The sequence below is a fragment of the Mastacembelus armatus genome, chromosome 5 (assembly GCF_900324485.2).
Source record: "Mastacembelus armatus chromosome 5, fMasArm1.2, whole genome shotgun sequence".
Lineage (NCBI taxonomy): Eukaryota > Metazoa > Chordata > Actinopteri > Synbranchiformes > Mastacembelidae > Mastacembelus > Mastacembelus armatus.
In genome coordinates this window covers 2,877,017-2,900,722 of record NC_046637.1, presented here as the reverse complement: position 1 = coordinate 2,900,722, position 23,706 = coordinate 2,877,017, and the positions used below count along the sequence as shown (strand labels likewise).

Genomic DNA, 23,706 nt, shown 5'->3' with positions numbered 1-23,706 from the left:
TGATTGATTATACATCAAAAATAAATAAGAAAAACTCAATTCCTTGTCTCCTGTCATGTTCTTATGGAGATAACTATCAAATATGTTAGAACTAAGTGTGTTAAGCTACATTATGTTTTCTGTTATATCACCCATTTTAAAAGTCATCTGAGCCTACAGGTCAGATCAGGCCTATAGTCTTACATACCTGCCATTTTTATATGGAAGCATTAAGTAAAACACAAAACGAACCAAGGCTAATTGGTTTAGCCTTGACTGCTGGTTGACAGTGTTGGGGGATGGGTAATGTGTTGATTCTTCAGTGGACGACACCAAACTGCTGAAAGCTAAACTGGAGTTGTGGAAAGATGTGTTGTTCCCAGCAATGCCAGACAGTTTTATGGTTGCACAAACAAACAAGAGGCAGGATGGCATGCAATTGTTGCCGTCTTGTGTTTAATGATTTCAACTCAACACTGCAGCCAGGATGAATTTGAAGTAAACCTGTTCCTTTTATATTGTCTTTATGCCTTTACTGGAGATATAACTTTAATCAGTAGTGTAAAGGCCTCATTAAAATGTCAGGCTGAGATATTATTTTGTTACTTCTGTTGCTCTTCACTTTCACAGTCAAATAAATGAATACATCTTCAGCCTGCTGTTAACTCTGCCTTTGCCAAAATTATAAAAAAGATAATTAAAAAAAAAAAAGATGTGATGTTAAACCTGTGGCATTATCATTCTCTCTACACAGAATGAACATGATAAAACAAGGATAACAAAGATATTACTCCTCAGATCCGACTGGCATGTTTATGATTGTTGCCATGCAACATTTAATAATGTTACCATGGAAATAATCATTGGTGCAGAGCATGATACAGAGAGTCAATCGGTTGCCATGGCAGAGGCTATGTTTTGCAGAGCATTCTGGGAGAGTTGTCTTCTCCTGAGTCTGTAATTCTGTTCATGCATGAAACACCTATTTTCTTCACTTTACCAAGGGTATGTGTCATGATCCTTGTGTGTCAGGATGTGTCACGTGCTCAGTAAAGTTAAATGCTTACCATTATTAACTTAAGAGGAAATCTGGCATAGAAGCAGGCAAAAAAGTAAGTTAAAACTTTGAAATTATTAAAATTGGAATTATTTCATATATAATTCGCACATCATTGTATTGTTCTTGCCTAAAGTGAATGCATCATTCAAAGAGTCACAGCAGAGACTGAGTAACAGCTAGAGGCTTACATGAATCATAGGTTGTGGTACCCATGTTTGTGAGTTGACCATATGCAAACGATGGTGCATGCCGGGCAGGACACCACATGGAAACCACAGCTCTCCAATATAAAAACATCAAAGTGCACATGAGATTTGCTTAAAAGTACCTTGTCACTCAATGGCACTACTTGGAAATGTTTTGTGGAATAATGAAACTACTGCTGATTGGAAAGAAAAGCAGCACTAAGAAGGGTACAAAAGAATCAAAAATAAAATCCCAACAGTGAAGTAAAGTGAAGGGAGCATCATGATCTGCAGCTGCTTTGCTGCTACTGACCAAGGATATCTTGCCATCAATGAAGGAAAAATGGATTCCCAAGTGCATCAGAGTACATCAGTAGAGGTTGAATAAATCGGAGAATCTCTAATACAGAATGACCTCAAACAAATAAAAACTGTATTCCAGAAAGTTAACTTAAAATTAATTTGTACACATCCTTCCTTTGGAAAAGATCCACAGGACCCTTCCAGCAAAGGGCCTACCAGACCTTTGTTATTATGGTAGCAGCCATGCCCTTAAATGACTGTTCCAGCAACAAGCACACCAGACTGACTAGATCTTTACTGATTTCCTAGTGCGTATACATGAGAAGTGTACATATCGTCCTACCTAAGTCAGCAAATACAAGGCAAATAAGTCAACATCAAACTAGCTTTACCTAACCTATATATCTATCTCACATTTCTGTGTTCTGTACCTGTGTAAAACATCCAGGTTAATAACATTTCTCTAGGATAGTCTAAGAAAAACCCTCTAGGTTTTGGCATTTTTGTCATCCTGGTTCGGTATCCACACTGTGTGTCTTGTGGCCATAACCCCTCACTTCTTATTTAACAAAAGACTTCATTATTGCCATGTGGCTGTTGGGGGATTTAGTGTGGAGGCCAATCAGTGTCTCCTTAACGAACCATTATCCGCTCAGTTGAGCTCCTGTTCTGCTATTTGCTCATTAAATGGTCTAAGTCACTTACATTTCTTCTTCAGACGTCAAATCTCTTTTTCACTCAATTTAAGGGATAAACACATTCTTAAACATGTGCTCTCTCTCGCTCTCTCTCTGTCTTACTTTCAGCCAGACTAGTAAAGAAATACAATCATAATCTTATTCGCATTCAAAGCTTTAATTAAATTATCAAATATCGAAATGTCTTTTGCTCTTTCATTCTCTCTTGTTTTCCATGATTAAAAACATCTTTCACTTTCTGTCATTCCCAGAATAGCTTTTTCTTTCTGCATAAATATTCTTTCAATCTCTCTTTTCATCTCTCTCTCTCTCAGGGGTAAACACATGCCCTCTGGAATGTGTTTATCCCTGATCATGGCTCCAGTTCACCTCCTGCTAGTCGAGTCCCTTCGCTTGACTGCTCTCTTTGACCTTCACCTGCTACTCAACTAGTTAGTTCTCAGTTTTTTGTATCAGAAATCTGCCTATTTTAAAGAGACCACTGGATTCAGTAAAGGTCCTGAGGTACAAAATGCTTTCCAGCTGAAGCCTTGCTTATGCCATAACAATGTGCAAATAGCAAATGTAATGAGTTGCCAATCAAATGAGTGTACATTTCTGATACATTGCTTTGAAAAGTGTATGGCAAAAATAAAGGAGGACAAATATAGTTGCAGAAGAGTAAAATCAATGTCATCCTATTAAATAATGAATTTTAAAAAATGAGTTAATATATGTCACTGTGTAGAAATGTATTTCATCTGCTCTTTTGTACTTGTACTTTTTTTTACTGAGGACTCTTGATATCATTTCAAAAGTCTGAAGTGACATTGTTGCCTGGAAAATATTTCTGCCTGTTGAAGCGTCCCAGAGACTATCAGTGGCTTCACTGCAGGATCTGTAGAAGAAGACCAATATGAGCATCCAGGTATTCCTCATCAATGCCTTTCCACATGTCACCATGGACTTTGTTTCCTTCAATGTCTGTCATAGCAATGATGATTCTTTCTAGTGACAGTGGCATGAATAGCTCAAAACATGATTTGAGGTCACTGACTCTCGTTGCAGCAAACCTTGTGTTTGCAGGGGTCATTTTGATGACATTTGCAGCAGCTGCCCTGCCATGAACATCATAAAGTACTGAGCTCCAACAGATCTTCCCATCTTTGGACTCGAATCTGTCAGCGGGAGCATCTTCACCACCGGTGAACTCCTCATCAGACTCATCCGATGTGTCTGTGTCTTCTGGATGATACTCCACATTGTCTTTCTCCTCAGAAACTGGCTCATCTGTATCACTATGCCGCTCTGTGTCCTCCTCCTCATTTTCTCTTCTCATTTTGGATGCTGCAAATTGGAGATGTGCTCTCTGCAAGTCACCAACTCCATACTGAATTGACCTCACATGTCTGGATATGCCCATTTTTCTTTGTTTTGTTGTTTTGCAGGTATACTTGGAAAACAAGGCAAAATGAGAATCCCCTAAAGCTCACATGATTGGGAAAGGAGCTGGCTGTCAGTGTGTTGGCTGACAGTACACTTATGATTTCAGTTTGGCTCTAATTATTGCATAATAATCTTATTTTTATAACTGGGCTGGAAACATCTCTACCAACACAAATGCCATTATTTCATCAGAGCACTTTATAATTTAGTGAAATCTTTTTTTTATTTTTATTTTGTTGAAATAGAGGTTCCTGACAAAGTCAAAAAGCCTTGATGCAATAAACAAATGTATGTGTTTCGTTTATGCATTTAAGACCTAAAACGGGTCGGTGCAGTCCGTAACTCAAGAGGAAGGTTAAGTCTGTCTTGAATGTTTCTTAGGTACTTTAACCATTTCTGGAGATTAGATATTAATGTAATCATGTCATCTGCTCAAAATGCAACCCAAGTGTGAAAACAGTCATATTCACATATGAATGCTAATATAGGGCCTGTCCTCCCAAGAAAAACAAGTGTCAGTTATGTGTGTCGCAATTCCTGTCCCGTCCCTGTTTATTTTGGCCACTCTTCCACCGTTCACTGCCATTTTCCATGCATGCTTTTGCCTGCTCTCTGTTTGCTTACTTCCATCTGCCCTTCTGTAGCCTCTGATCTTCCTCACCTACTCACACACCTATTCCTGGTTTCCCCTCTATCTCAGCCTTTATGCTAACCAGCCCTCTCCACCACCTCCTTGCCAGAAAATAATGTGTCTAACTTTCATGCTGTTTGTACTTTCATCTTAACCATTCTGCCTGTACCCTGTTACCTGGTCCTGATATTATTCCTTTACCTGACTGACCAGCCTGTTCTCAATCCCAGTGTCAAACACTGTGGTGCTGCATAACAAAGCAAATTGGTTACACTGTTCTTTACTGAAAACTTTGTGCATTTTATTTAGATGCCAAAGGTATACTTATTGTCCACATGAGACGGCAAAAGTACTTGACAAAGTGTCAGTATCTGACACCCTGGGATGAGAACGTGTTGGCCTGTCTGTCTGCCTGTAACCCGTCACATAATTTTCTTCATGAACTCATGTCACTGTAGTTATGAGTCTGTCTGTGGATGTGCACGTAGTTCCTGTGACAGCATGAGCAAGTGTTTTAAAATGACATGTTGCACTCAAGTGAAAAAGCCTGTTAGCAGCGATAGTAAATCTGACAGGAGGAAAGGGAACATTCTTTTCTCTAATGCATGACAGCAATAATTCACTAACTCTAACCACGTTATTGTTAACAAGTACTTGACTAACCAGATATTCCCTAAACCTAACCCGACCTTTTTTGTGCCTAAACCTAATCAATCCCTAACCGCTGCCACTTCAAATACTATTTTTTGACAGTGTTTTGTGCTTCCTGCCCCATGTGGTTTCTACATATCACACCTAAATAATATCAGGCTTTTTTTAGTCATTACACTTGAATACTGTACTATTTGCAGATTAAAATAGTTATTGCACAAACTTTCATAAGGTTGACAAATTAGTTAACTTGCTGGGTGGCCTTATTTTGTCATAATGTATGACACAATGTCATATAAATATAAATTTCACTGGGTGGGGAAGGTTGAACTTTCTTTGCAACCAATAGGCAATTCAAAGGCAAACCGCAATAACAGCATGCAAAAGTATGAACACAGATAAATCCATCACAAGAAGCTTTGAAGGTTTCAGTAGCTGGAGTCAGTTTTCTTTGTTGTCTCTACCCTCTGCAAAACACCACAACGTAAATGTCTTCACTCCGGCTCAGATCAAACTTTATCCCTTTTGCCAGAAATTTAGGAAGGTGTGAAGAGTCAGAAAGTTCAGGTCATTTTTTTTTTTAAGCCTTGACTCATGATACTCTAACGCACTGACAGCATGGAGCAGACCACAAAGGGGAATCAGGTAGAACTGCATGCTGGGGCAGGGCGTAAACTAAGGTGTAATTTTCTATACATGAAGAAGGAGTTCAAGCTCATTGCCTAAATGCGGTTAGATCTGATTCAGACATGTCAGATAAGGAGAAAACATTTCCAAAGGAAAGAGTCTAGTCTAGTAGAAGTAGGCTTGGCTTGAAGAACTTATACATTACTTCATGATTGTAGACGTTGCATGGTAAGGGCAGTTCATGAAGTGTGTACAGCCTTAACCCTGGTGACGGTCTGCTAATGGAGCTATCACATGAATAGATAGTACATGATAAATGAAGGTTAATACATCTATGTTTTTAAGAACAGGGTTAAATTAAATTCTTCTTCTAGTCATTGTCTGTATTAACAACATAACTAACCATCTGCAATATCATGTTGCACTTGTTCCTAGGTTTTGCTCTGGAAAAGCTGTTTGCCAAAATCATTTTATTCAATTTCATTTCATTTTCCAGATCACGAGGGCAGCAGTCTGAGCAAAGATGCCCAGACCTCCCTCTCCCCAGACACTTCCACAGATGAAACAACTGCAAAGCTGATCACTGACCGCCAACCTGGGGTGTCCAGGTGCCATGTGCACTTATGGACACCCTTATGTTCGAACGTGGTGTTCATTATGGACAAATTGTGGCTAGCACAGAAGTCACAGAAGTCCAATAACAGAACACCACTGGGGAGGCCATTCTTCACCAGTCACACTCCCGCAGGTCTCACTGTCCATGTGAGCATTGAGGTTTGACAGAATCCCTAAATAAAAATCCAGTTTATGTTTAAGAACTTTCTAATGGCTGTGTTTGTCATGTATATATGTTCTTGTATTACAGGTTCTGTTGCCACTACAGAAGGAAGCAGGCTACACAAACTGTAATGTTTCCATGACAGACAAGGTTAACTTACACATGTCTATCTCACTGTAAGGATATACTGTTTGTACTGTGTGTTACAGTGATCTTGCTGTCCCACTGTTGTTTGTGTATAACTTGTATGTCTTCATGACGTGGACGTCTGGTTTTTGCCTTGTACTCAGTGAGATTAATCTCTCATTGGGCAAAGAAGCAGCTTGTGACTGGAACACATAAGTGAGCTGTTACCTTCAGTAACACAAACTAAGATAAGATTGTGTGAACTGAATGTAGTTTCACAACAGTGACTCTATGCATACATTGATGGCTAGGAGCTTCTCTGGGCAGCCACGTCTCCATCAAATCAGATGTGATTTTCCAGAGAGTGAGGGCAAGCTGAAGGATATGAGCTAACAGATGGTTGGCATGGCAACAAGAGCCCAGGGAGACTCTGCATCCTATTCCTGACAGACTTGATATCTGGGCTGAAGGCCTGGATAATGCTAGCACACAGATGGAATGGCAGGTTGAGCACAGTGTTGATGTTTTGTCATTGTCCTTTTGTCACCGGAAAGCTTTGCTTTGTGTCTAAACCAGATCCTTCCAAAATGTCTAGTCTACACTTTGAGAAGACAAAACTTGGCACTTACTATTGCAAAGTAATAGTATTTTCAAGTCATTTAGACGTGTGTATATACAGTATGCTAATCAAGAATACTTGTGACTGGAAAGTTGATTATTTGAACAATGAAGTGACAAAAAAGCTCCAGAGCAAAAAGTGCAGAGCAATGAGGAGACTGTAATATCCCTCATATTCATACCTTAAGTAAGGAGAAATGCCATATTTCCATCATGTTTCCCATAGAGTTTCTCACCATTTCAGGTTTTACTGTGAGACTCCTGTGATTATGTCTCCTTGCTGCACCCTTCTTTAATGGTTTAATGGCAACTGGATAATTGGTGCCGCAAGCTGTTTATTTCAACAAACCAACCCCTATTGTTCACATAATGGCAGTTTCTTTCCAAACTGAGCAAATCAGGTAACTGCCCTCATAGCTTGAAGCTAAATGTGCCATGATCACTATGTCTGTTTGTTTTAGTCATTTGATTGTTGCCAATATGAAATGGATAATGAGTTGCCTCAAGGCCTCCAAACAGGTTAATTCAGTCATGAGAAACAGGCTGTTATGTAGATTATCTATTCGCAATGATGATCCCACATGATCTGCAGCAGGGCAAAAAATAAACAAAAAACATATAGAAATATTTCACCTCTAAGCTTCAGTGCTCAATTCATGCATTTTGCCACAAAGATCCCACCTTGTCTCAGCCAACTCAGAGCACAGACGTCATACACACTGCAGTTTGCTGAACTACTTACAGCAAAGAGGAAAGACCAGCTGTTGTTGTAGCTCCTGCCTGAGGATTTCTTCAAATTGAACTTCTTAAAAAGATTTTTACTGTGTATCTGAAAACTTATTTAATCAATTTTACTTTGACCAATTTTATACAGCTGCCCAAGTATAGCCCTTGTCGTTAAGCCGTTTCAAACCATGTAAAACACTTTGTTATTATTATTATTATTATTATTATTATTATTATTATTATTATTATGTCCATTTTTCTGGTTTCCAGGAAAGCAGTGATATCAGATTCCTTTTTATTTATCATTGTTCTAGAAAAATGGAAAGAAGGAAGTTCAGGAGGAGAAAAAATTAGGAACGAATAAAGGGACAGATGATGGAGGAGGAGACAGGAAGGAAAGGAGAGAAGGGAGAAAGGAGGAAAATATTTAAGTTGTTATCATGATCTGTTGGGTGTGGTTGGAAGTGTTGAAAGCAGACAGTGAAACTTACCGTAAGGATACTGGTGGAATGGTGGAAGTTCAAGGAAAAGGCTGCAGGCTTGCTGTTCCTATTGCTGAATCTAGAAGTCTCAGAAAGGAAACACTTGTGTTTAGGTCAGAGAACAGTTCTGCTGTGCAGGGGAAACTGAGAACAAAGGGAAAGCAGAAAGAGACAGATCCAAAAATCACCTTTTGTTTTTAAAGTCTGTAGAATGTCCTTATATTACAAAGCAACAAACAGTGCATTAAGAGTCATCACACACTAGTTAAACAAGTACTATTTAAAATGTTAAGTTTAACTCTACAGTCCCTCAGGGTGAATTTTACTTGCCTATCAACTTTAATACAAAAGTTGAAGTTGTTGAATAGTTTAATTTTGTCTGGCCGAAGGACATTTTCACGGCGTTGTGATTGTGACTGCATCCTGTAGAGTAGAAGTGACTCATAAAAGCATAAGAAAGGTAAACATGAATGTGAAGGTTAAATCATCAACAGTGCTGTATGTATAAATACACTGAGTTATACATATGATACTAAGGTTAAAGCAAAGGGATGGTGGCCATGCAGGTGACTGCATTATTTCCAAACCAGCGATCTGTTTATGCCTTCCTGTGTTCACAGTAATAAAAGTATAAAAATAATCTAACACTTTGTATATTAAACTATTAAGTGAGCTGATCTGTGTGTGTGTGTGTGTGTGTGTGTGTGTATGCGTGACCACCAGTGTGAGGATAAGCAGGTAGGACATACAATTCTGTTCTGTTTCTAATCAGCACTTCACTCAACGTACAACTGAGCCCAATGCAAATCAGAATCTGATATTTTGCCAATCTTGGACTGGAATATGAACTGGAATTATGGTACAGTAGCTCTCAATGTGCTTTATTACAATAAAGTCTCAATACACATAAGAAGGAGAGAGAAAAAGGAATCTTCTCTGTCTGTGAGGTACACAGGTCCTCGATGGAGGACAGATTGGCACTGATTATTTTTTCTGCAGCATGAACTGTTTATATCTTGTTGCCATTAGTTTTGACCAAAGTATTGAACAAATGATAATTTTTACCTGATTACCTGACCGGTTGCAGTAAATGGGAAGTCATTTTCTTGGATACATTTCATGGCCATTCATCAAACAGTTACTGAAATATTTCAGTCTGGAATAAAATGGTGAACCAATCAACTACCTTGCATTGCCATCCCCAAAGCCCCACTTCTAGCATTACAACAGTGACTCTGCACAAACAAAATTCTGCAGCAGTGAAGTGGAGAAGTTAAGAAGCTGAAATGAGGAAATAAAACTGATCTGCTGATCAGAGGTGTGAGTGTCTTGTTGTGTGAACCATGTGGTGAAAAAAAAAATACTGGAAAATCAGAATATTTTTTATCAGATGGGCGAATTGGCCAATGGGGAAAGAGAATTAGAAAATTTGTGACAGAGAAGCAGTGCACCATGTGCTGTCCTCGTGTGCTCTGAGCAAAACTGAAAACAGAAGCATATGCACACACATTCAAAAACATACAAATTAGATAATATACTGCCCTTTTCAGCCACATTATAACTTGCAATAACATGCACAGAGGGCCAGAAGCTCTGCAGCTGATATGAATAAATCTGGCTGCTTGTTGAATTAGGCACACCAAACTTCAAATGACTATTTCAAATTTCTGGCATTCACAGCTATGATTCATAATAGGTGGATTTTTTTCTGTCTGTTTCCTGTGTTAAATAGTTCCTCATAACAAGAGGACAGGCAATGTTATGAAAGTGAGCCTGATCTGGACCAGAAGGTTTGTCTCAGGTTTGATCCAACTCTGGAAAACAACTGGTTTTCCACCATTATGGAGAGTCCCCATTTTGTGTATATCCTAAACAAGCATGAGGAGTACATTGGCAAGCACATACAGAGTGGGTGTAATACACAATCCTGCAATGACTGCATGCTATCCCACAATGCTATCTGACACTTGGTGGAGATAACTTATTAAGAAATGTTGCAATGCACAAAAGAAGACTGTTAGTTAGTCATAGTTAGTTTCTTAGTTAGTTTCATAGTTAGTTGCTCAACAGGTTTAAGGGCAGTATGAAAAAACACCTTTAAGGTATTAAAGTAAATAAGAGCAATGTCTTGGCAAACCCATCCCGAAGTTTAAACTGATCCTACATCATCCACACAAAATTCTGGCCACCACACCTGTGAATTCAGACAAAACTGCCAGTGCGAGGGCACTGTGACCTCCTCAACCAGCTCTTCTGACTGTAAAGTCAATTACTCCTGCTAGTGAAGGGCCATTCATCTCCTGTTTACAGTCCTGGCATTGGAAAGGCTCATGTGGGGCTGTTTTCTTCAGGCTGGCTGTAATTGGCACTTATGTAAGGCTGGATAGATGTAACCAATGTACGAATCTCCTGAAACAAGAAATCACTAACAAAACACTAAGCACTAAGCCTGTCTTTAATAAATGAGATGAATGAATCACTTATATTTAAATAGCAGAGGACGGGATATACCTAGTTTTAAGTTAACTGCCAGCTGTGTTGGCTGGAACTAGATATTGGGAGAAGTCTGACGCTCTTTTGGTCTGAACAACTGTGGAGTGGAGTAAGCTTCAAGTGGATCAAAGTGCAAGTAAAAAGGATTTTTCTTTGTGCACTAAATGCTCGGGCTAATTTTGCCTGTTTGAAGAACATAAAGTAACTCATAATAACTATTGGTTATCCATCATGAGAATCATTTAATACTAATAAGAACCTTGTCTTCTTCAATAACAGTCAGATCATAAAATAATCTGTTCTTTTGGAAACTCAGCTTGGTCTTAAAGGACACAGAAAACCCCAGAACTGACTTAACTCTGGACTCAGTATTCAGCAGAAAATATGTTCAAGCAAATGCAAAAACATTTTATAAGTTTAAAATATAAACACCTAAACACACATTTGTGTTCATTTTTGGAAGGTCATTTTCTAGAGACTTAGCCTAATCTTAACCATAACCACTGCCTAACACCATAACATTAACCTTAAAGAGTTTGCTAAGCTAATAATAATTATAGTGTGTGTGCAGGTTTTGGTTCCCACAGTATGAGTAAAACCAGGGTCACACAAACACATGTATAATTGATGCAAAAAAAGAAAAATGCAAGATAAAATGTGTAAAATGTGAAATATTTAGTGGCATCTACTGGTGAGATTGCAGAATGCAACTTTCTGCTGCCCCCACCACCCCCCACCATGACACCTGTAGATGGCATGCATAATGATGTTTGCACCTGGCCTTTCTGTGTGGAGTCTGCATGTTCTCCCTGTGCTTGTGTGGGTTTTCTCCAGGTACTCTGGTTTCCTCCCACAGTCCAAAAACATGTATGTCAGGTTGATTGGTGACTCTAAATTGCCCATAGGAGTGAGTGTGAGTGTGTGAGGTTGTTTGTCTCTATGTGGCCCTGTGATGGACTGGGGACCTGTCCAGGGTGGACCCCTGCCTTTCACCCAAAGAGAGCTGGGATAGGCTCCAGCAGGTCCCTGTGACCCTGGTTAAGGGTATGGATGATGAATGGATGGATGGATGATGTTTGCATCTGCAGAGAGGGCCATTTCCTTTCCTGCAGGTGACATTGGTTCAGCTGGAACTGCAGCTCTGAGTGGACGTGTGCACACGGTGGTTCTTTAATGTTTTAATACATGAGTCCCTCCTAAACTATGACTGCCAGGAGAGTTTTGCTATTATTCATGGCAGGGACCATTTACTTACAGATGGATGACAGTGACTGATTTTGCAAACGGAAGCAACAAGTTTTCTTGTATGTCTGAGTTTTCTTGATACTGAGGCAATACTTCCTGTTGCACTTGCTGCAGTCATTCTGAAAAAAATCAGTCTGCTGTGTACGTGTGAAAAGGCTGAGTGCACACCAGCCCTGAAATATGTGCAAGGTGGGAACATTCGCTCCACACGTTCTTCTCTTAAACTGGGACATGCCGTCTTCATCGTTTTCGTGGGTTGTATAAAATTGTGGTGACATGAGTGAATAACTTTCTGATGAGAGTCACTGATAGACAGGCCATAAAATGTTGTCATGTCTATATAGTGGCAATCTGTCACAATATGAACTAGTTCATCAGACTAGACAACTTTGTTTTTCATTCCAGACATTAAACATTTTCACTCAGGTAGTATATTGAATGTTGGTGCTGTATTTTCTTGGGAATATTCTGAAAAGACATTTGTATTAAATTAGATACTGTTATGTTTCATGGCAATTTATGTTTCTCCTTTTTGCGTTCACTGGCACTAGTGCCATTTAAAGTATTTTTAAGAAACACGTGACGCCTGTTGATATGTTGTTTTAAGTGGTGTCTGTGTAGATTCTCAGTCGTCCAGGGGAGGTTATCTAGAGGTTGAGTCATGGCAACTGGACTTTCCTTTTAAAGCTGAAACGTTTCGCCACCCGTCCAAGTGGCTTCGTCAAAGAATAACCAGTTACTGTATTTTGACAGACCTAAAGTTATCATTAACATCTAAGTTGTATGTACTAACATACACTGAGGTTTACAACCTCTTTTGCAAGGGAGCCCTGACAAAACAGCAGCATTAAAAGTTGCAGACAGCAAAGTCTACCTGGTTCACTGTGACAACGGTAACACCACCATAGATAACACTGAAATGACTTTATGTGCTTTATTTGGCAATGCTGCCTTATTTCTTCCCACTATACCAGTTACGCAACATTTTCCAAACTACTGCATTGATAAGACACATTTTTCAAAGTAAAGACCCTTTCACCCAAGGACAATAAACATTTTGAAAGACATTTGCCTGTATTTTTCTGTGTTCTTCCACCATAAACGGAAAGCTTAAGCTCTGTTTGGTCTGGAGAACAGTGCTCTCGTGCTATTTAGTCAAAATACAACCACCCAACAACTGAAGACTTGGTGTATACATCATAAAAAGCAGTCAGCATAAGTCATAGAAAGACACATGCTTTATAAGGAATGCTTTGAAGCTCAGATTTAGGGTTTAGTGCTGTCGACTACCCTGTCTGATACTGGAGCCAAAAAATCCTTTGGCAGGGCAAAGGAAGTCTGGTTGCAGTCAAGGTCTGGCTGTATCACCTGTCAATCAAGCAATCGTGATCCTTATTTTATATCTTTTAAGCTCTAATGGATCAATGAGTCTCTAATGCCACAGGCAAAGAAGTGAAATTAGTCACAGTGACCCAGGAAAACTATGAGGACATTGAGGGGTTAGGGTGCACGTGTCTCACACGTTCATCAGGTGTTGCTGACGGCACAGGGTTTGTGTGTTTGTGTTCAACCTGTCAACGCTGCACTGGTGGCTGACACATTCCAGTCATTGTGACTGCAGACCACAGAGCATGATGACCTTAGAAGGTCATGAATCAGGACCCTTCCTGGCAAGCTGCATAGCAACAGCCAGAGCAGGAGAAAACTACATGTACAGTATTGTTAAGATTTCCATTGGTAAATGCTCACAGAGCTATAGTGGCTGCTGCAGTCACCTCTTTCCCAGCTGTGAAATGGTCCTTTCCTAACCTGACCCTAATGACTCAGGCTGTTGTCTGTAATAAAAACAATTCAGTCCTTATCTTGTGTAGAAGTTCAGCAAACACTAATATGAGCGTACAATATAAAGTTAATATGACCTGGTTAAGCAGCTGAGTGTTTGCTCTTTGTTTGGGCAAGGGCAGGATTAAAGGTATGTTAGGTGAGGCTCGGAGCATGGGTGTCACCTGTCTCTGGGCTCGGTAGGTTTATGACGGCATTTATGACAGCACAGCTTAGATTAGATGTTCATACATAAAACGTTAGTATACGGGCCTTCAAAACAATCCTCACCCTAACTTCTGTGGACCAAAAATACATTAGGTTTTGTCTACGTGGATAAAGTGATGTGAGTATGAAGATCCTCTAAAGTGATTTTAATGATCCAAAAGGGAAACAGATACAGTTGTAAACATTATTGCTGCAATGTGTCTGTAGTGCAGACTGGCAGTCAAACAAATGCCCAACTTTATGTGTGACAGTGGATTTGTCAAACTTATATTGCAGTTAAAGGATCATTTGAGATTACTAAGAGTTCATGTTACTGCGCTGTGGGCTTAAGAGTTGACTGTAGAGTGATTTGTCCTTCAGAGCAGTAGCTGTGGTCACCTTGAAATTATTCTGGAGAAACGTTTTCATAGAGAGAAAAAACAGGTTTTATACTATTCATGAAATGTTTTCTGTATGTTTGATGTGCATTAAACAAGCACGTGTTTCATGTCTGTAACCTCTGGGAAAATAATAAGATTTTTCATGGAATAGTTGTAAAGTTATAAAAATACAATAAATGAAATTCTGTACAGATGATATAGGGCTTCAGTCTGGTTCTAACTCTCAAGGTGATGATTTTGGACATTTCCTTTTTTGTGAGAGCGTGAAATGGAAATAGACATGAAACAGGAACAGAAACGAAGCTGCAAACACTGGCTGTTTTTTTTGTTTTTTTTTTTAACTAAATATCAGGTATGCAATATGCTTTTTGCATAGAAGTATCCCCAGAATGGAAAGCTAAGCTATGTTAAAAATGATCACATTAGAGCATAATATGTGACAGAGAGAATATAACAGCAAGAAAACAATTTATAAAAATACTTTCACCCTCATGTATATAAGCAACATATAAGGATTTTCTACCTTCTCCAATGAATAATTTATTGAATCCACTTTTCCTCTTTCCGTTTTATGTCTCGTCTCTCATATGTAGCATGAACCTGTTCTGCTCCGCTGTGGGTTACAGCTGAGGAAAACAGAGAAAGTGATAGAAAGAAGACTCTGGTTTGGAGACTGAGACCAAAACTTGACTCAAATCTTGAGTGATTGCCAGGCTGCATTTCCAGGAGTGCTACAAAGGGGGTTGTAGATTTAATCTCTAATGATTAGACACAGGAAGGAAGAAAAACAACTTTCTGCCCTGAAATTGATTTTTGGACTTTCTTCCCACCTCTGTCTTTCTGGTGAAGGAGGCGATTGAGTTATCAGTTCCCACTGCTGTAGCCATAGTACACGAGTGTAAACATTTAAAGTGGGAAATACAATCTCAAACCCTGCCCTACAAGTGTCAGTATTGGCATTGCTGTTTGGTTTATCCTCAGACATAAATAGGTCAGTCTGCCCTTGAAGTAATTAGATGAATAGCTCATGACTTATTACCGTATTAGAAACAGGGATTAAAAATATTAGATTTGGGGGGGGGGGGTTAACACTTGTTACAGATTATGATGAGTTAACTGATGAATAACTTGACCACTAGATCGGCAGCTGAGAAAACATTGCACTAACTGTCTTTGTATCCAGCAATATTAAAGTTATCTCTGTAGTTTTATGCCTCTGGTATCTGCTTGAAATTGCACTAATGCTGACTGTAACTCAGGACAAAGAGTCGCTTTGTGCCTTCTTCTGCTGTAAGTTTGTGTCTTCAAAGTTGTTTACTGTCTTCAATTTTAAAGCTAAAGATTTAAACACCTAGTGACCCTAGTTAGGAATAAGCAGGTATAAATAATGGATGGATGGATGGTTGGCATTCAAACATGACCATCTCAAAATCTTATTCGTCTTTTCTATTTGAAAAATATCTGAACAAAAAACGTACCTTTCTCATTATATCAATAAAACAATAAATACGGTATAAATTTTTTAAAGGACAGCAAATAATTGTGCTGCCAGAATGATGACACCTGATACAAACGTTTATAAATAACATAATAAATGGCATTTGCCTGCTGCATTCAGTGAGCGCAGATCGCAGTTTCCTATTCCCAGTCTGTCAAACACATGCTGCCATCTGTCATCATAGCGTTCCTCAGAAGATTTGCAGCAGCAGGCAGGAGGGTCAGAGACCCTACACCCACCACCAGCACCCTGACACGACACTGGTTATGAATGGCCCAGTCATGTTTCTATGACCAGTGGAAACCTGGACACTCTAAAATTAACTACCCACCTCTCCCCAACAATCACCTGTGAGTTTACTATCAGGAATGAGTTTGGTTTCAGCTTTGGCCTCAGTCTTCACATCTTTTTACCTTGAGATCAAAAAGGGGTCGTTTTTACTCCAGTTTAACTAAACTAGCAGCCTCTGGTGGCATCTTCATATTTACTGATACAAGAGTGTTACATCCTGGTTCATCTCATCTTTAACTTGAGTGTTTTCTGGCTCGCTCACACCTCTCTTCTTTCCTTTATCACACTCCCTCTATCTCTGTCTCTTTTCTGTCACTTGCAGCTCCTTTGACACAGTCTTACACACATGACTGCAGTAAAACTTAACACCCACTGAACGCTGATTGTCCTAGCAGGTTGCCAAGCTGGTAAAGTACTACGTGTCCTTGGGTGCTTCCATAGCCCTCAGCAACAGTTTGTTGTAGTAATGAAGACTGAAATGTCCATAAATCTTGTATATACAGTTTGTGCAAGGTGGTACATGTAGGAACAAACACAGAGGCCTGCTACCAAATGGATTTAAGATGATTTAGCTCTCGTTTGTGCATGTTTTTCCAGGCAACCGGTCTGAAACTTTGCAGAAGACTTTAGTGGGAGCTCCTGTATGCACCTCCAATTACAAAGCTTCTAATAGAACAAGCCAATCAGCGAACAGGGGTAGTGCACACCCATTTCATTAGTCCCGATGGACATCAATACATTTGGGTATGATACGAAGACGATTCAAGTGCACCTGCTCCACCTTCTTCTGTGTACTGGCAAAGAAGCAGAACCTGCTGGAGCATCGAGCACACCGTGTTTAACCTAATGTCTAGACATGAGGTACATGGGCAGGATGTGCAGAACAGTTAACTGGGCTGTTGATGCTTGATGGAATAGACACAATATCTCAATTAGCCATCCAGCTAATTCAGTGCTACCCTTTGCTAAGAAACACTGTTAACGCCAGTTGTCTCAACAAACATCCCTCACATGTTTTGCACATTGCTAAAGTTAATGTAATGTTAAATTTAGTTAAGTGGAACTAAATAGCAATGGCAACAATTCTGTCAAACCATAGTGCATACGTCAGCTGTGATGCAGAATGATAGATCTGGCTTAAGTTAGGTAAATGACATCACCTGCTTAGGATTGGAGAGAGAGGTCACTGGTAACTGCTGACACACATTTTTGTCTCCTGTACTTTGTAGTTTTAGTTTCATCTGTGTTGGCACAAAAGATTTAGATTTTATTATTGACCCTTAATAAAAAAATTCCAAGTGAGAAATCTGACCAAGTCAAACAAGAGCATGGGTTGTTTTGTCAAACTCTCATTTCCAAGATGAAGATTGAACTTTGCCCCATAAAAAGTGCAATGAATGAAATTATATAAGTTGCTCATGTCAAGGACTAAAACTAAAGATTGTTTGGTATGAAAGCTGGAAAGTTTGTCAGTTAAATGGTCTTTCAGTGTCTTTTCACTGAACATCACACTCAGGAAAACCTGATTTGTTTCAGTTCCTGATCAAACTAAAAATGTTGTAGATTTTCTGAGCAGTCTGTATAGACAATGGAACCAAGAGCCCAGTCATACAATCCTTAATCCTTGTACTTGAATTAAGGCTGTGGCATAATTCTTACTAGCTGCATGTCCAATTTTATGCATCATATGTAAAGAGAAGCTGATGTTCAGTGAATACAGGAGAAATCTGATATTTCCAGAAAATCTGCTGCGTCTTGCTTCTTTGAAAACCTGAGGGAAATGAGAACTGGCTCTTACTTAGGCAGAATAATCAGGGTAAAACCCACAGAGAGAGACCCTTAATCTAAATCTTGGAGACCAGCGACAGAGTAATCTTTTATCCAAAACCCGACAGGGTGTCCAACCTAATGCCATCAGGCTCTTAGCACAAACCTACAGGAATTAACAAGGGCTTACCTTTCATTTTGGACATTCAGTGTTTAAAGTTCTTTCAGCGATCTGGGTCATGGTTGAGACTGGACCTGCAGGAAACACTAAACAAAATCTTTCATCCATGTGTTTCTTGTGCAAAAACATTTATCTCAAAGTCAAGAAATGCTTTATATGTGGAATATGTTGGATCCTTACAGGTGATTCAGCAGACTTGTTACCAAAGAAAAAGACATAGTTTTGTTAGTGTCACAATTATTAGAAAGATTATTAAATGTAATGTCATTAGTTGTACTTTTGAATGGAAGCTTGGGGATGCCAGACAAGTTTCTGGTTTATCTGTTGTTTCTTTTTTTATATATATATTTTATTGTGACACCAAGTTCAATTCAGCCCTGGTGGCTTGAAACAAAATGAATCCTCAAATTTGAATCAGGTATACTGAAGTCCATATGATGACAAAGGTCTTACCTAAAGATTACTTATCAGACATGTCTGGGTAAGTTTGGTATGAAAGCAAAGTTGTGCTGCTAATACATAAAAAACTGCTGCATTTCATGAACAAGCCCAAAAGAAGCCGCACAGCGCTGACACAGCCATGTAGTTCTCATGCCCACACTGTCAGCCACTTGAGTCAAAACTGTTTTTTGTATACTGAGATACACAGGATCCCTTCTCTGCATCACTAAGCCGCTTATACACTTATCAGGCCTTGACAGAAGCATTTTATCACTGGAATGAATCTACTGAGGTTATGTTATTGCTTCTGCATGACCAGCACTTAGGTAATGTCATGCTGGCTGCAAGGTTCTGCCCTTATCAAGCTGCTGCATCTACCTATTGTTTGTAACTGCACAACAAAATGTCCACTGAATTATTGTTTGACACAAGTCATAAAATCACCGGTAAATAATTCTGAAATGATCGCATTTTGTTTCAAATCACATACGAATGAAAAATGCAGCATTTTCAGGTCAGATAATAAATTGACTCCAACCTTAAACCACTGAATACATACCACATTTGTAAGTACTTTATAATATGACTAATGTAATTGCATCCCTCTGGAATAAAACAGTATGAAGACTAAATTTTTTTTCTCTGCACCTTGTTCTGTGAGTTAATTGATCTGACAAGTCCTGACACGTGCAGAGAACAAATATTTCCCCTATCCAGCTGGAGATGAATCCCTGTCCTGCGAGGCAACAATTGTCTTGTTGTTACTGGAAAAATACCCAACAGTATGCAGTTTGCATGTGAGAGTAAACAACATGTTGACAGCTGCATTGATATGACAGTAAATCACCTACTGCCATGTTGACATCGTCTTATATTTATAGCTAATGTGAACACAGGAGTTAATGGAAAAATATGTCTTTTTTTGTTGTTTGGATCTAGAGACCTGAAATGTGAAACTTTGAATTTTAACTTTAGTCTTGTATGTTCTAGCTCTATGCATCTGGCTCTGGAGCCATGAGGTGGAAACTGGGTAGAAAAATGGTTTAACCACCACACAAGACCACACAAATATTGGTCTTGGAGGAAAACTGGATTCCTAGATCCATTCAGAAATCCAACCTCCTTTGTCCATTCATTTACAGGGAATAACAACATGGAGGTTTCTAAGAAGCTTCATTTTAGCTCCAGCCTGCATCCTGACTGCTGTATGCTTGATGTGATTAAATAAACATGAGTGCATTAAGTAGTAAGTGTGCAGCCTGAACCCACAGTGAATTCCTATTTACTTCACCAATAACAACTGCTGGATTATGACTTCCTGTCAGCAGGTACACACACACACACACACATGCATGCACACACAAACAGTTATTTTTGGTATATTCACTAACAGTCTGAGGTTTGGTACTCATTTGTAAACATTTGAGAAGTGTGAACTGTTAAATGTAAAATTAGCGTGATGTTCCACAATTGATTATTGATGAAAGTATCCAAATGCTTTACCAGAAATTACTGCTGTGCATTTAAGACCTCTAAATCATTTAGGGATTCATAGCAGGTTTAGTAAAAGAGTTTCTGTTTGTTTGTTTACCTTATGATTATGTATTTTTGTAATCTGAATTTGGGATGAGTCTTGCTAGTTTCTGAGAGCAGACTTTGCTTTCACCAAACACCAGGAAACACTTATGTACACACAAAAAGCTACATCATCACACTTTGCCCAAATAGCAGATATCTTTGGCACTGTAATTCCAGCAGATCACCATTAATTTCCAGTGGATCATTTTGAGATCGTCATTTTTCTTTCTTACAGCTGTGGTATCTATTGCTGTTCATGTTAACATTCAAGTTTTTATTCTTATTTTAATCTGGGCAAGCCAGATACACACAAGATGCATCAAAGAAAGGAAATGTAAACATGTGTGGAATCACTCCACCCATGCACAGTGTCAGATGCAACTACCAACCATTACATTGCAAAATACATTCAGGCCAAAGCCTGCTTCAGCTCTTGTATTACATGTAAAAGGTTATCGAGTTAGAATGCTTTTATTGTTTATATACCACAAACAGACAGTAGGAACAACGTCACAAGTCACTTAGCATCAGGTCACTGTGTTCCCAGTTTTTTCTGAAGCTGTGGTGTCACAGGCGCTTCAAACATTACACCCACAAGGTAACACCATTTGTTAAAAACTGAAATGTGTCCTTCAATAACAGAACAGGCTCAATAGCCATTACAGATGGCGTCCCTCTAAAGAAATCAGACCACAAACGCAGCATCAGTCACAAAAACACTGTAAATGACCAGTAATCAGACTACTCACATTAAACAGAGGGGAGCAAAGTCAGAAGCTCAATCAAATAAAGCACTTAAAGATAAGGAGACTGCACCATTACAGCTGACATTAGAACAGATTCAATAAAGTGCAGATGGCTCCTTTAAAGGTTTGAATTTGTTGTAAATTCATCAGTCACAACGTGCAGCCATATTTACTGCTTTAAAACCACTTATCAAAAAACAGGATGTTCAAATACAATATCAGGATGAAAAACAGACATAAAGAAACTGTTGTGTTTTGGTTTTTTACCTCTGACTCTGATTTCATTTATTATTATTATTGATGTGTCTTGGATGTGGCACAGTTTCAGTCTGATTCAGCACCAGTGCAGCTGCTGCTGCTGGAGGCAAGTGCAGTCAGTTTAATGACTTTTTTAGAGCCATGAGTACATTGGTAGCGTAGTTGGCTCTTATGAGCACAAAGCAAACTGTTCACTCAGTTTGCATGTTAACAACTCTTGTATTATATGTAAAGGTTAGCAAGTCAGCAAGCGGTCATTTTTTATTTCTTTATGAGAACATAAGGAGCTGTACCAGCAGGAAGAAGGGCATGTCTGTGTTTCCACTGTGCCAGCACGTATTGTTCTCTTTTTTTTTTACATAGAAAGAAGATAAATGAATTTGCATACAGCCATCATTTCATTTGAACAACATTTGAATTGCACATCTGGATAGTGTCAAATGAGGAGCTGAAATGAAAACCATGTGAGCTTTCACTGATGGCATTTTTACAGTATTTGTATATGTGCAGGCCAAATATAATCCAGCTGTCTTTCTGAAGTCTATTATTACATAAAAAGGGGAAAAGAAGATGATCTCGTTCATAGAAATGACAACTGCTAATTGAGTTTTCAAAATAAAATGGAACAATGGTGCCTCACTAATCCTAAGGTACAAGTGGTTTCAGTATGAATACTGGATGACACCCTGCAGCAACGAAACAATGAATAACAGGAGGCTACTAATACATGTGGGAAAGAGTGTGGACAAATGCCACAGGGCTTTTACTTCTCAGAGTTAATAATCAGGTACACAACCATATATATATAAACAGCTGAGCAGAGTTGCCGTGTGAAACCTCTGTCATCAAGAACAGAACAGCAGCATACAAAGTCTGAGCCTTCAGACCATTTTGGTTATTTGTTACTGTAAGTTAAAGAAACTAGACAGAAAGCATGAGAAGCAAAGAGACATTTGTGTTGCACTTAACTAACAGACATAGAAAAATACTTCTGCAGTCACTGCAAATGGCCTTAAAAGGCCTCAGTAACACTTTGACTTTCAGGAAGCAATTATTTTTCCAAAAGACTGGTCCTAGTACTCAAATTCATCTTCCACACTATGACACAGTAGATTTAACCAGCAGACATTCAATCTGCCAACCAAGCTCAACAGAACAAGATGACCTTAAAACTGAATTTACTGCTCTTCGCATCCAAACCCTCACGATCACAAACAATCGTAAATAATGGGGAATTGTCCAACCTGAGCAGGTTTCTGGCTGCTGTGTGTCCCAATTTTCTATTTCTATTCAAAATTTAATTCTTTAAACTTTCCTTTCTGAAACACAGACCTGTCCCACACAAGATAACTGTGACTTCTACATCAAGGCTGACCCATTGCACTGCCATTATTCAGGATGGTTAGCTGACTGACCATACAGCAGATCAGATCTGGATGAAGGACTGACAGAAAAGGGAAGAAGACTGAACATGAAGCTCTGTGTGTTACCTCTGGCAACAAAACACAGCCATCAAGCCATAAAAGCTGAGTAGACGATATGTGGATTCTACTTTTTTCAGTCTGTTCCTACTGGGACACCAGGAGTAGTTAGCAGCTGTCTGCAGATATCAGCTGTTATCTGCCAACACTAACACTGCACATGAAAAAGTGAGTAGACTTTCAGTTCCTGTGTGCAAAGTGATGATTACAGTGGGACAGTCCATGTATAATTTTATGGGATAGTATTTGGGGATTTTCTTTTTTTTTTTTTTTTATTTGCCAAGGAAAATAAATCCTTGGTTTAAAGTTTTAAAATGATATGTTTAAGGATAATACACTGTTTCTTAGTGGTTAATATAAAACTTAATGTGCCTGTAGAGTTACCAGGATAAATATCTGGGAGGCTCTTTATGTAACACTGGCATCAAGAACTAAAGCAAAATGAATCAAATGAACTAAAGCAAAATCAAATCAGGAGATCAGTGTCACATCCAGCCCTGGTGATCTGTAGACCATTATTCAGTATTTTTTTTAGAAACAGTCTCTAGTCTGAAACAGTGTTGTCACATTGTCTACCAAGGTGTTTTGTTACCAGTTCTGCTTTAAATGGAATTGATGGGGTGGGGCAGGACAGGAGCGAGGTGCACGCTGAGGGTTGTTATCCGCTGCCACAGAGTAACTACAGGAATAAGAGAAGAGAGGAAAGCAGAGAATCTGTCGCTGGAGTGTAAAGTTATACCTGCAAGGCTTGTCTGCTGACAGCCGTGGTAAAAAATACAGGAGGCATTTGTATTTCTCTACAGTGGCAGTAAACACAACAGTTTATAACTCTGCAGCCACAGTATATCCTGGGCTCCTCTTGAAAACAGACAAATATCACAGAAGCTGGAAAAACTTAAACCAAAACTCTGTACATGAACAGACAGCAAAAGAAATAAATGTAATTTGGGTGAAATGTTCCTGTAAAATGGTCCTTTCACGCAAAATTGCAAGATTGAAACTGACACAT

The 23,706-nt window shown here is 39.1% G+C and overlaps 1 long non-coding RNA gene across 1 annotated transcript in view; it reads right to left on the bottom strand.

Moving 5' to 3' along the window:
- Positions 1-18,308, bottom strand: part of LOC113130297 (uncharacterized) — a 30,896-nt gene extending 12,588 nt beyond the window's left edge. The window contains exons 1-2 of the long non-coding RNA XR_003295687.1: positions 18,203-18,308; positions 14,980-15,082 (exon numbers count right to left, since the gene is read on the bottom strand). This is a non-coding gene — a long non-coding RNA (uncharacterized LOC113130297). The remainder of the gene's footprint in view (positions 1-14,979; positions 15,083-18,202) is intronic.
- Between the last annotated feature and the right edge of the window lie 5,398 nt (positions 18,309-23,706).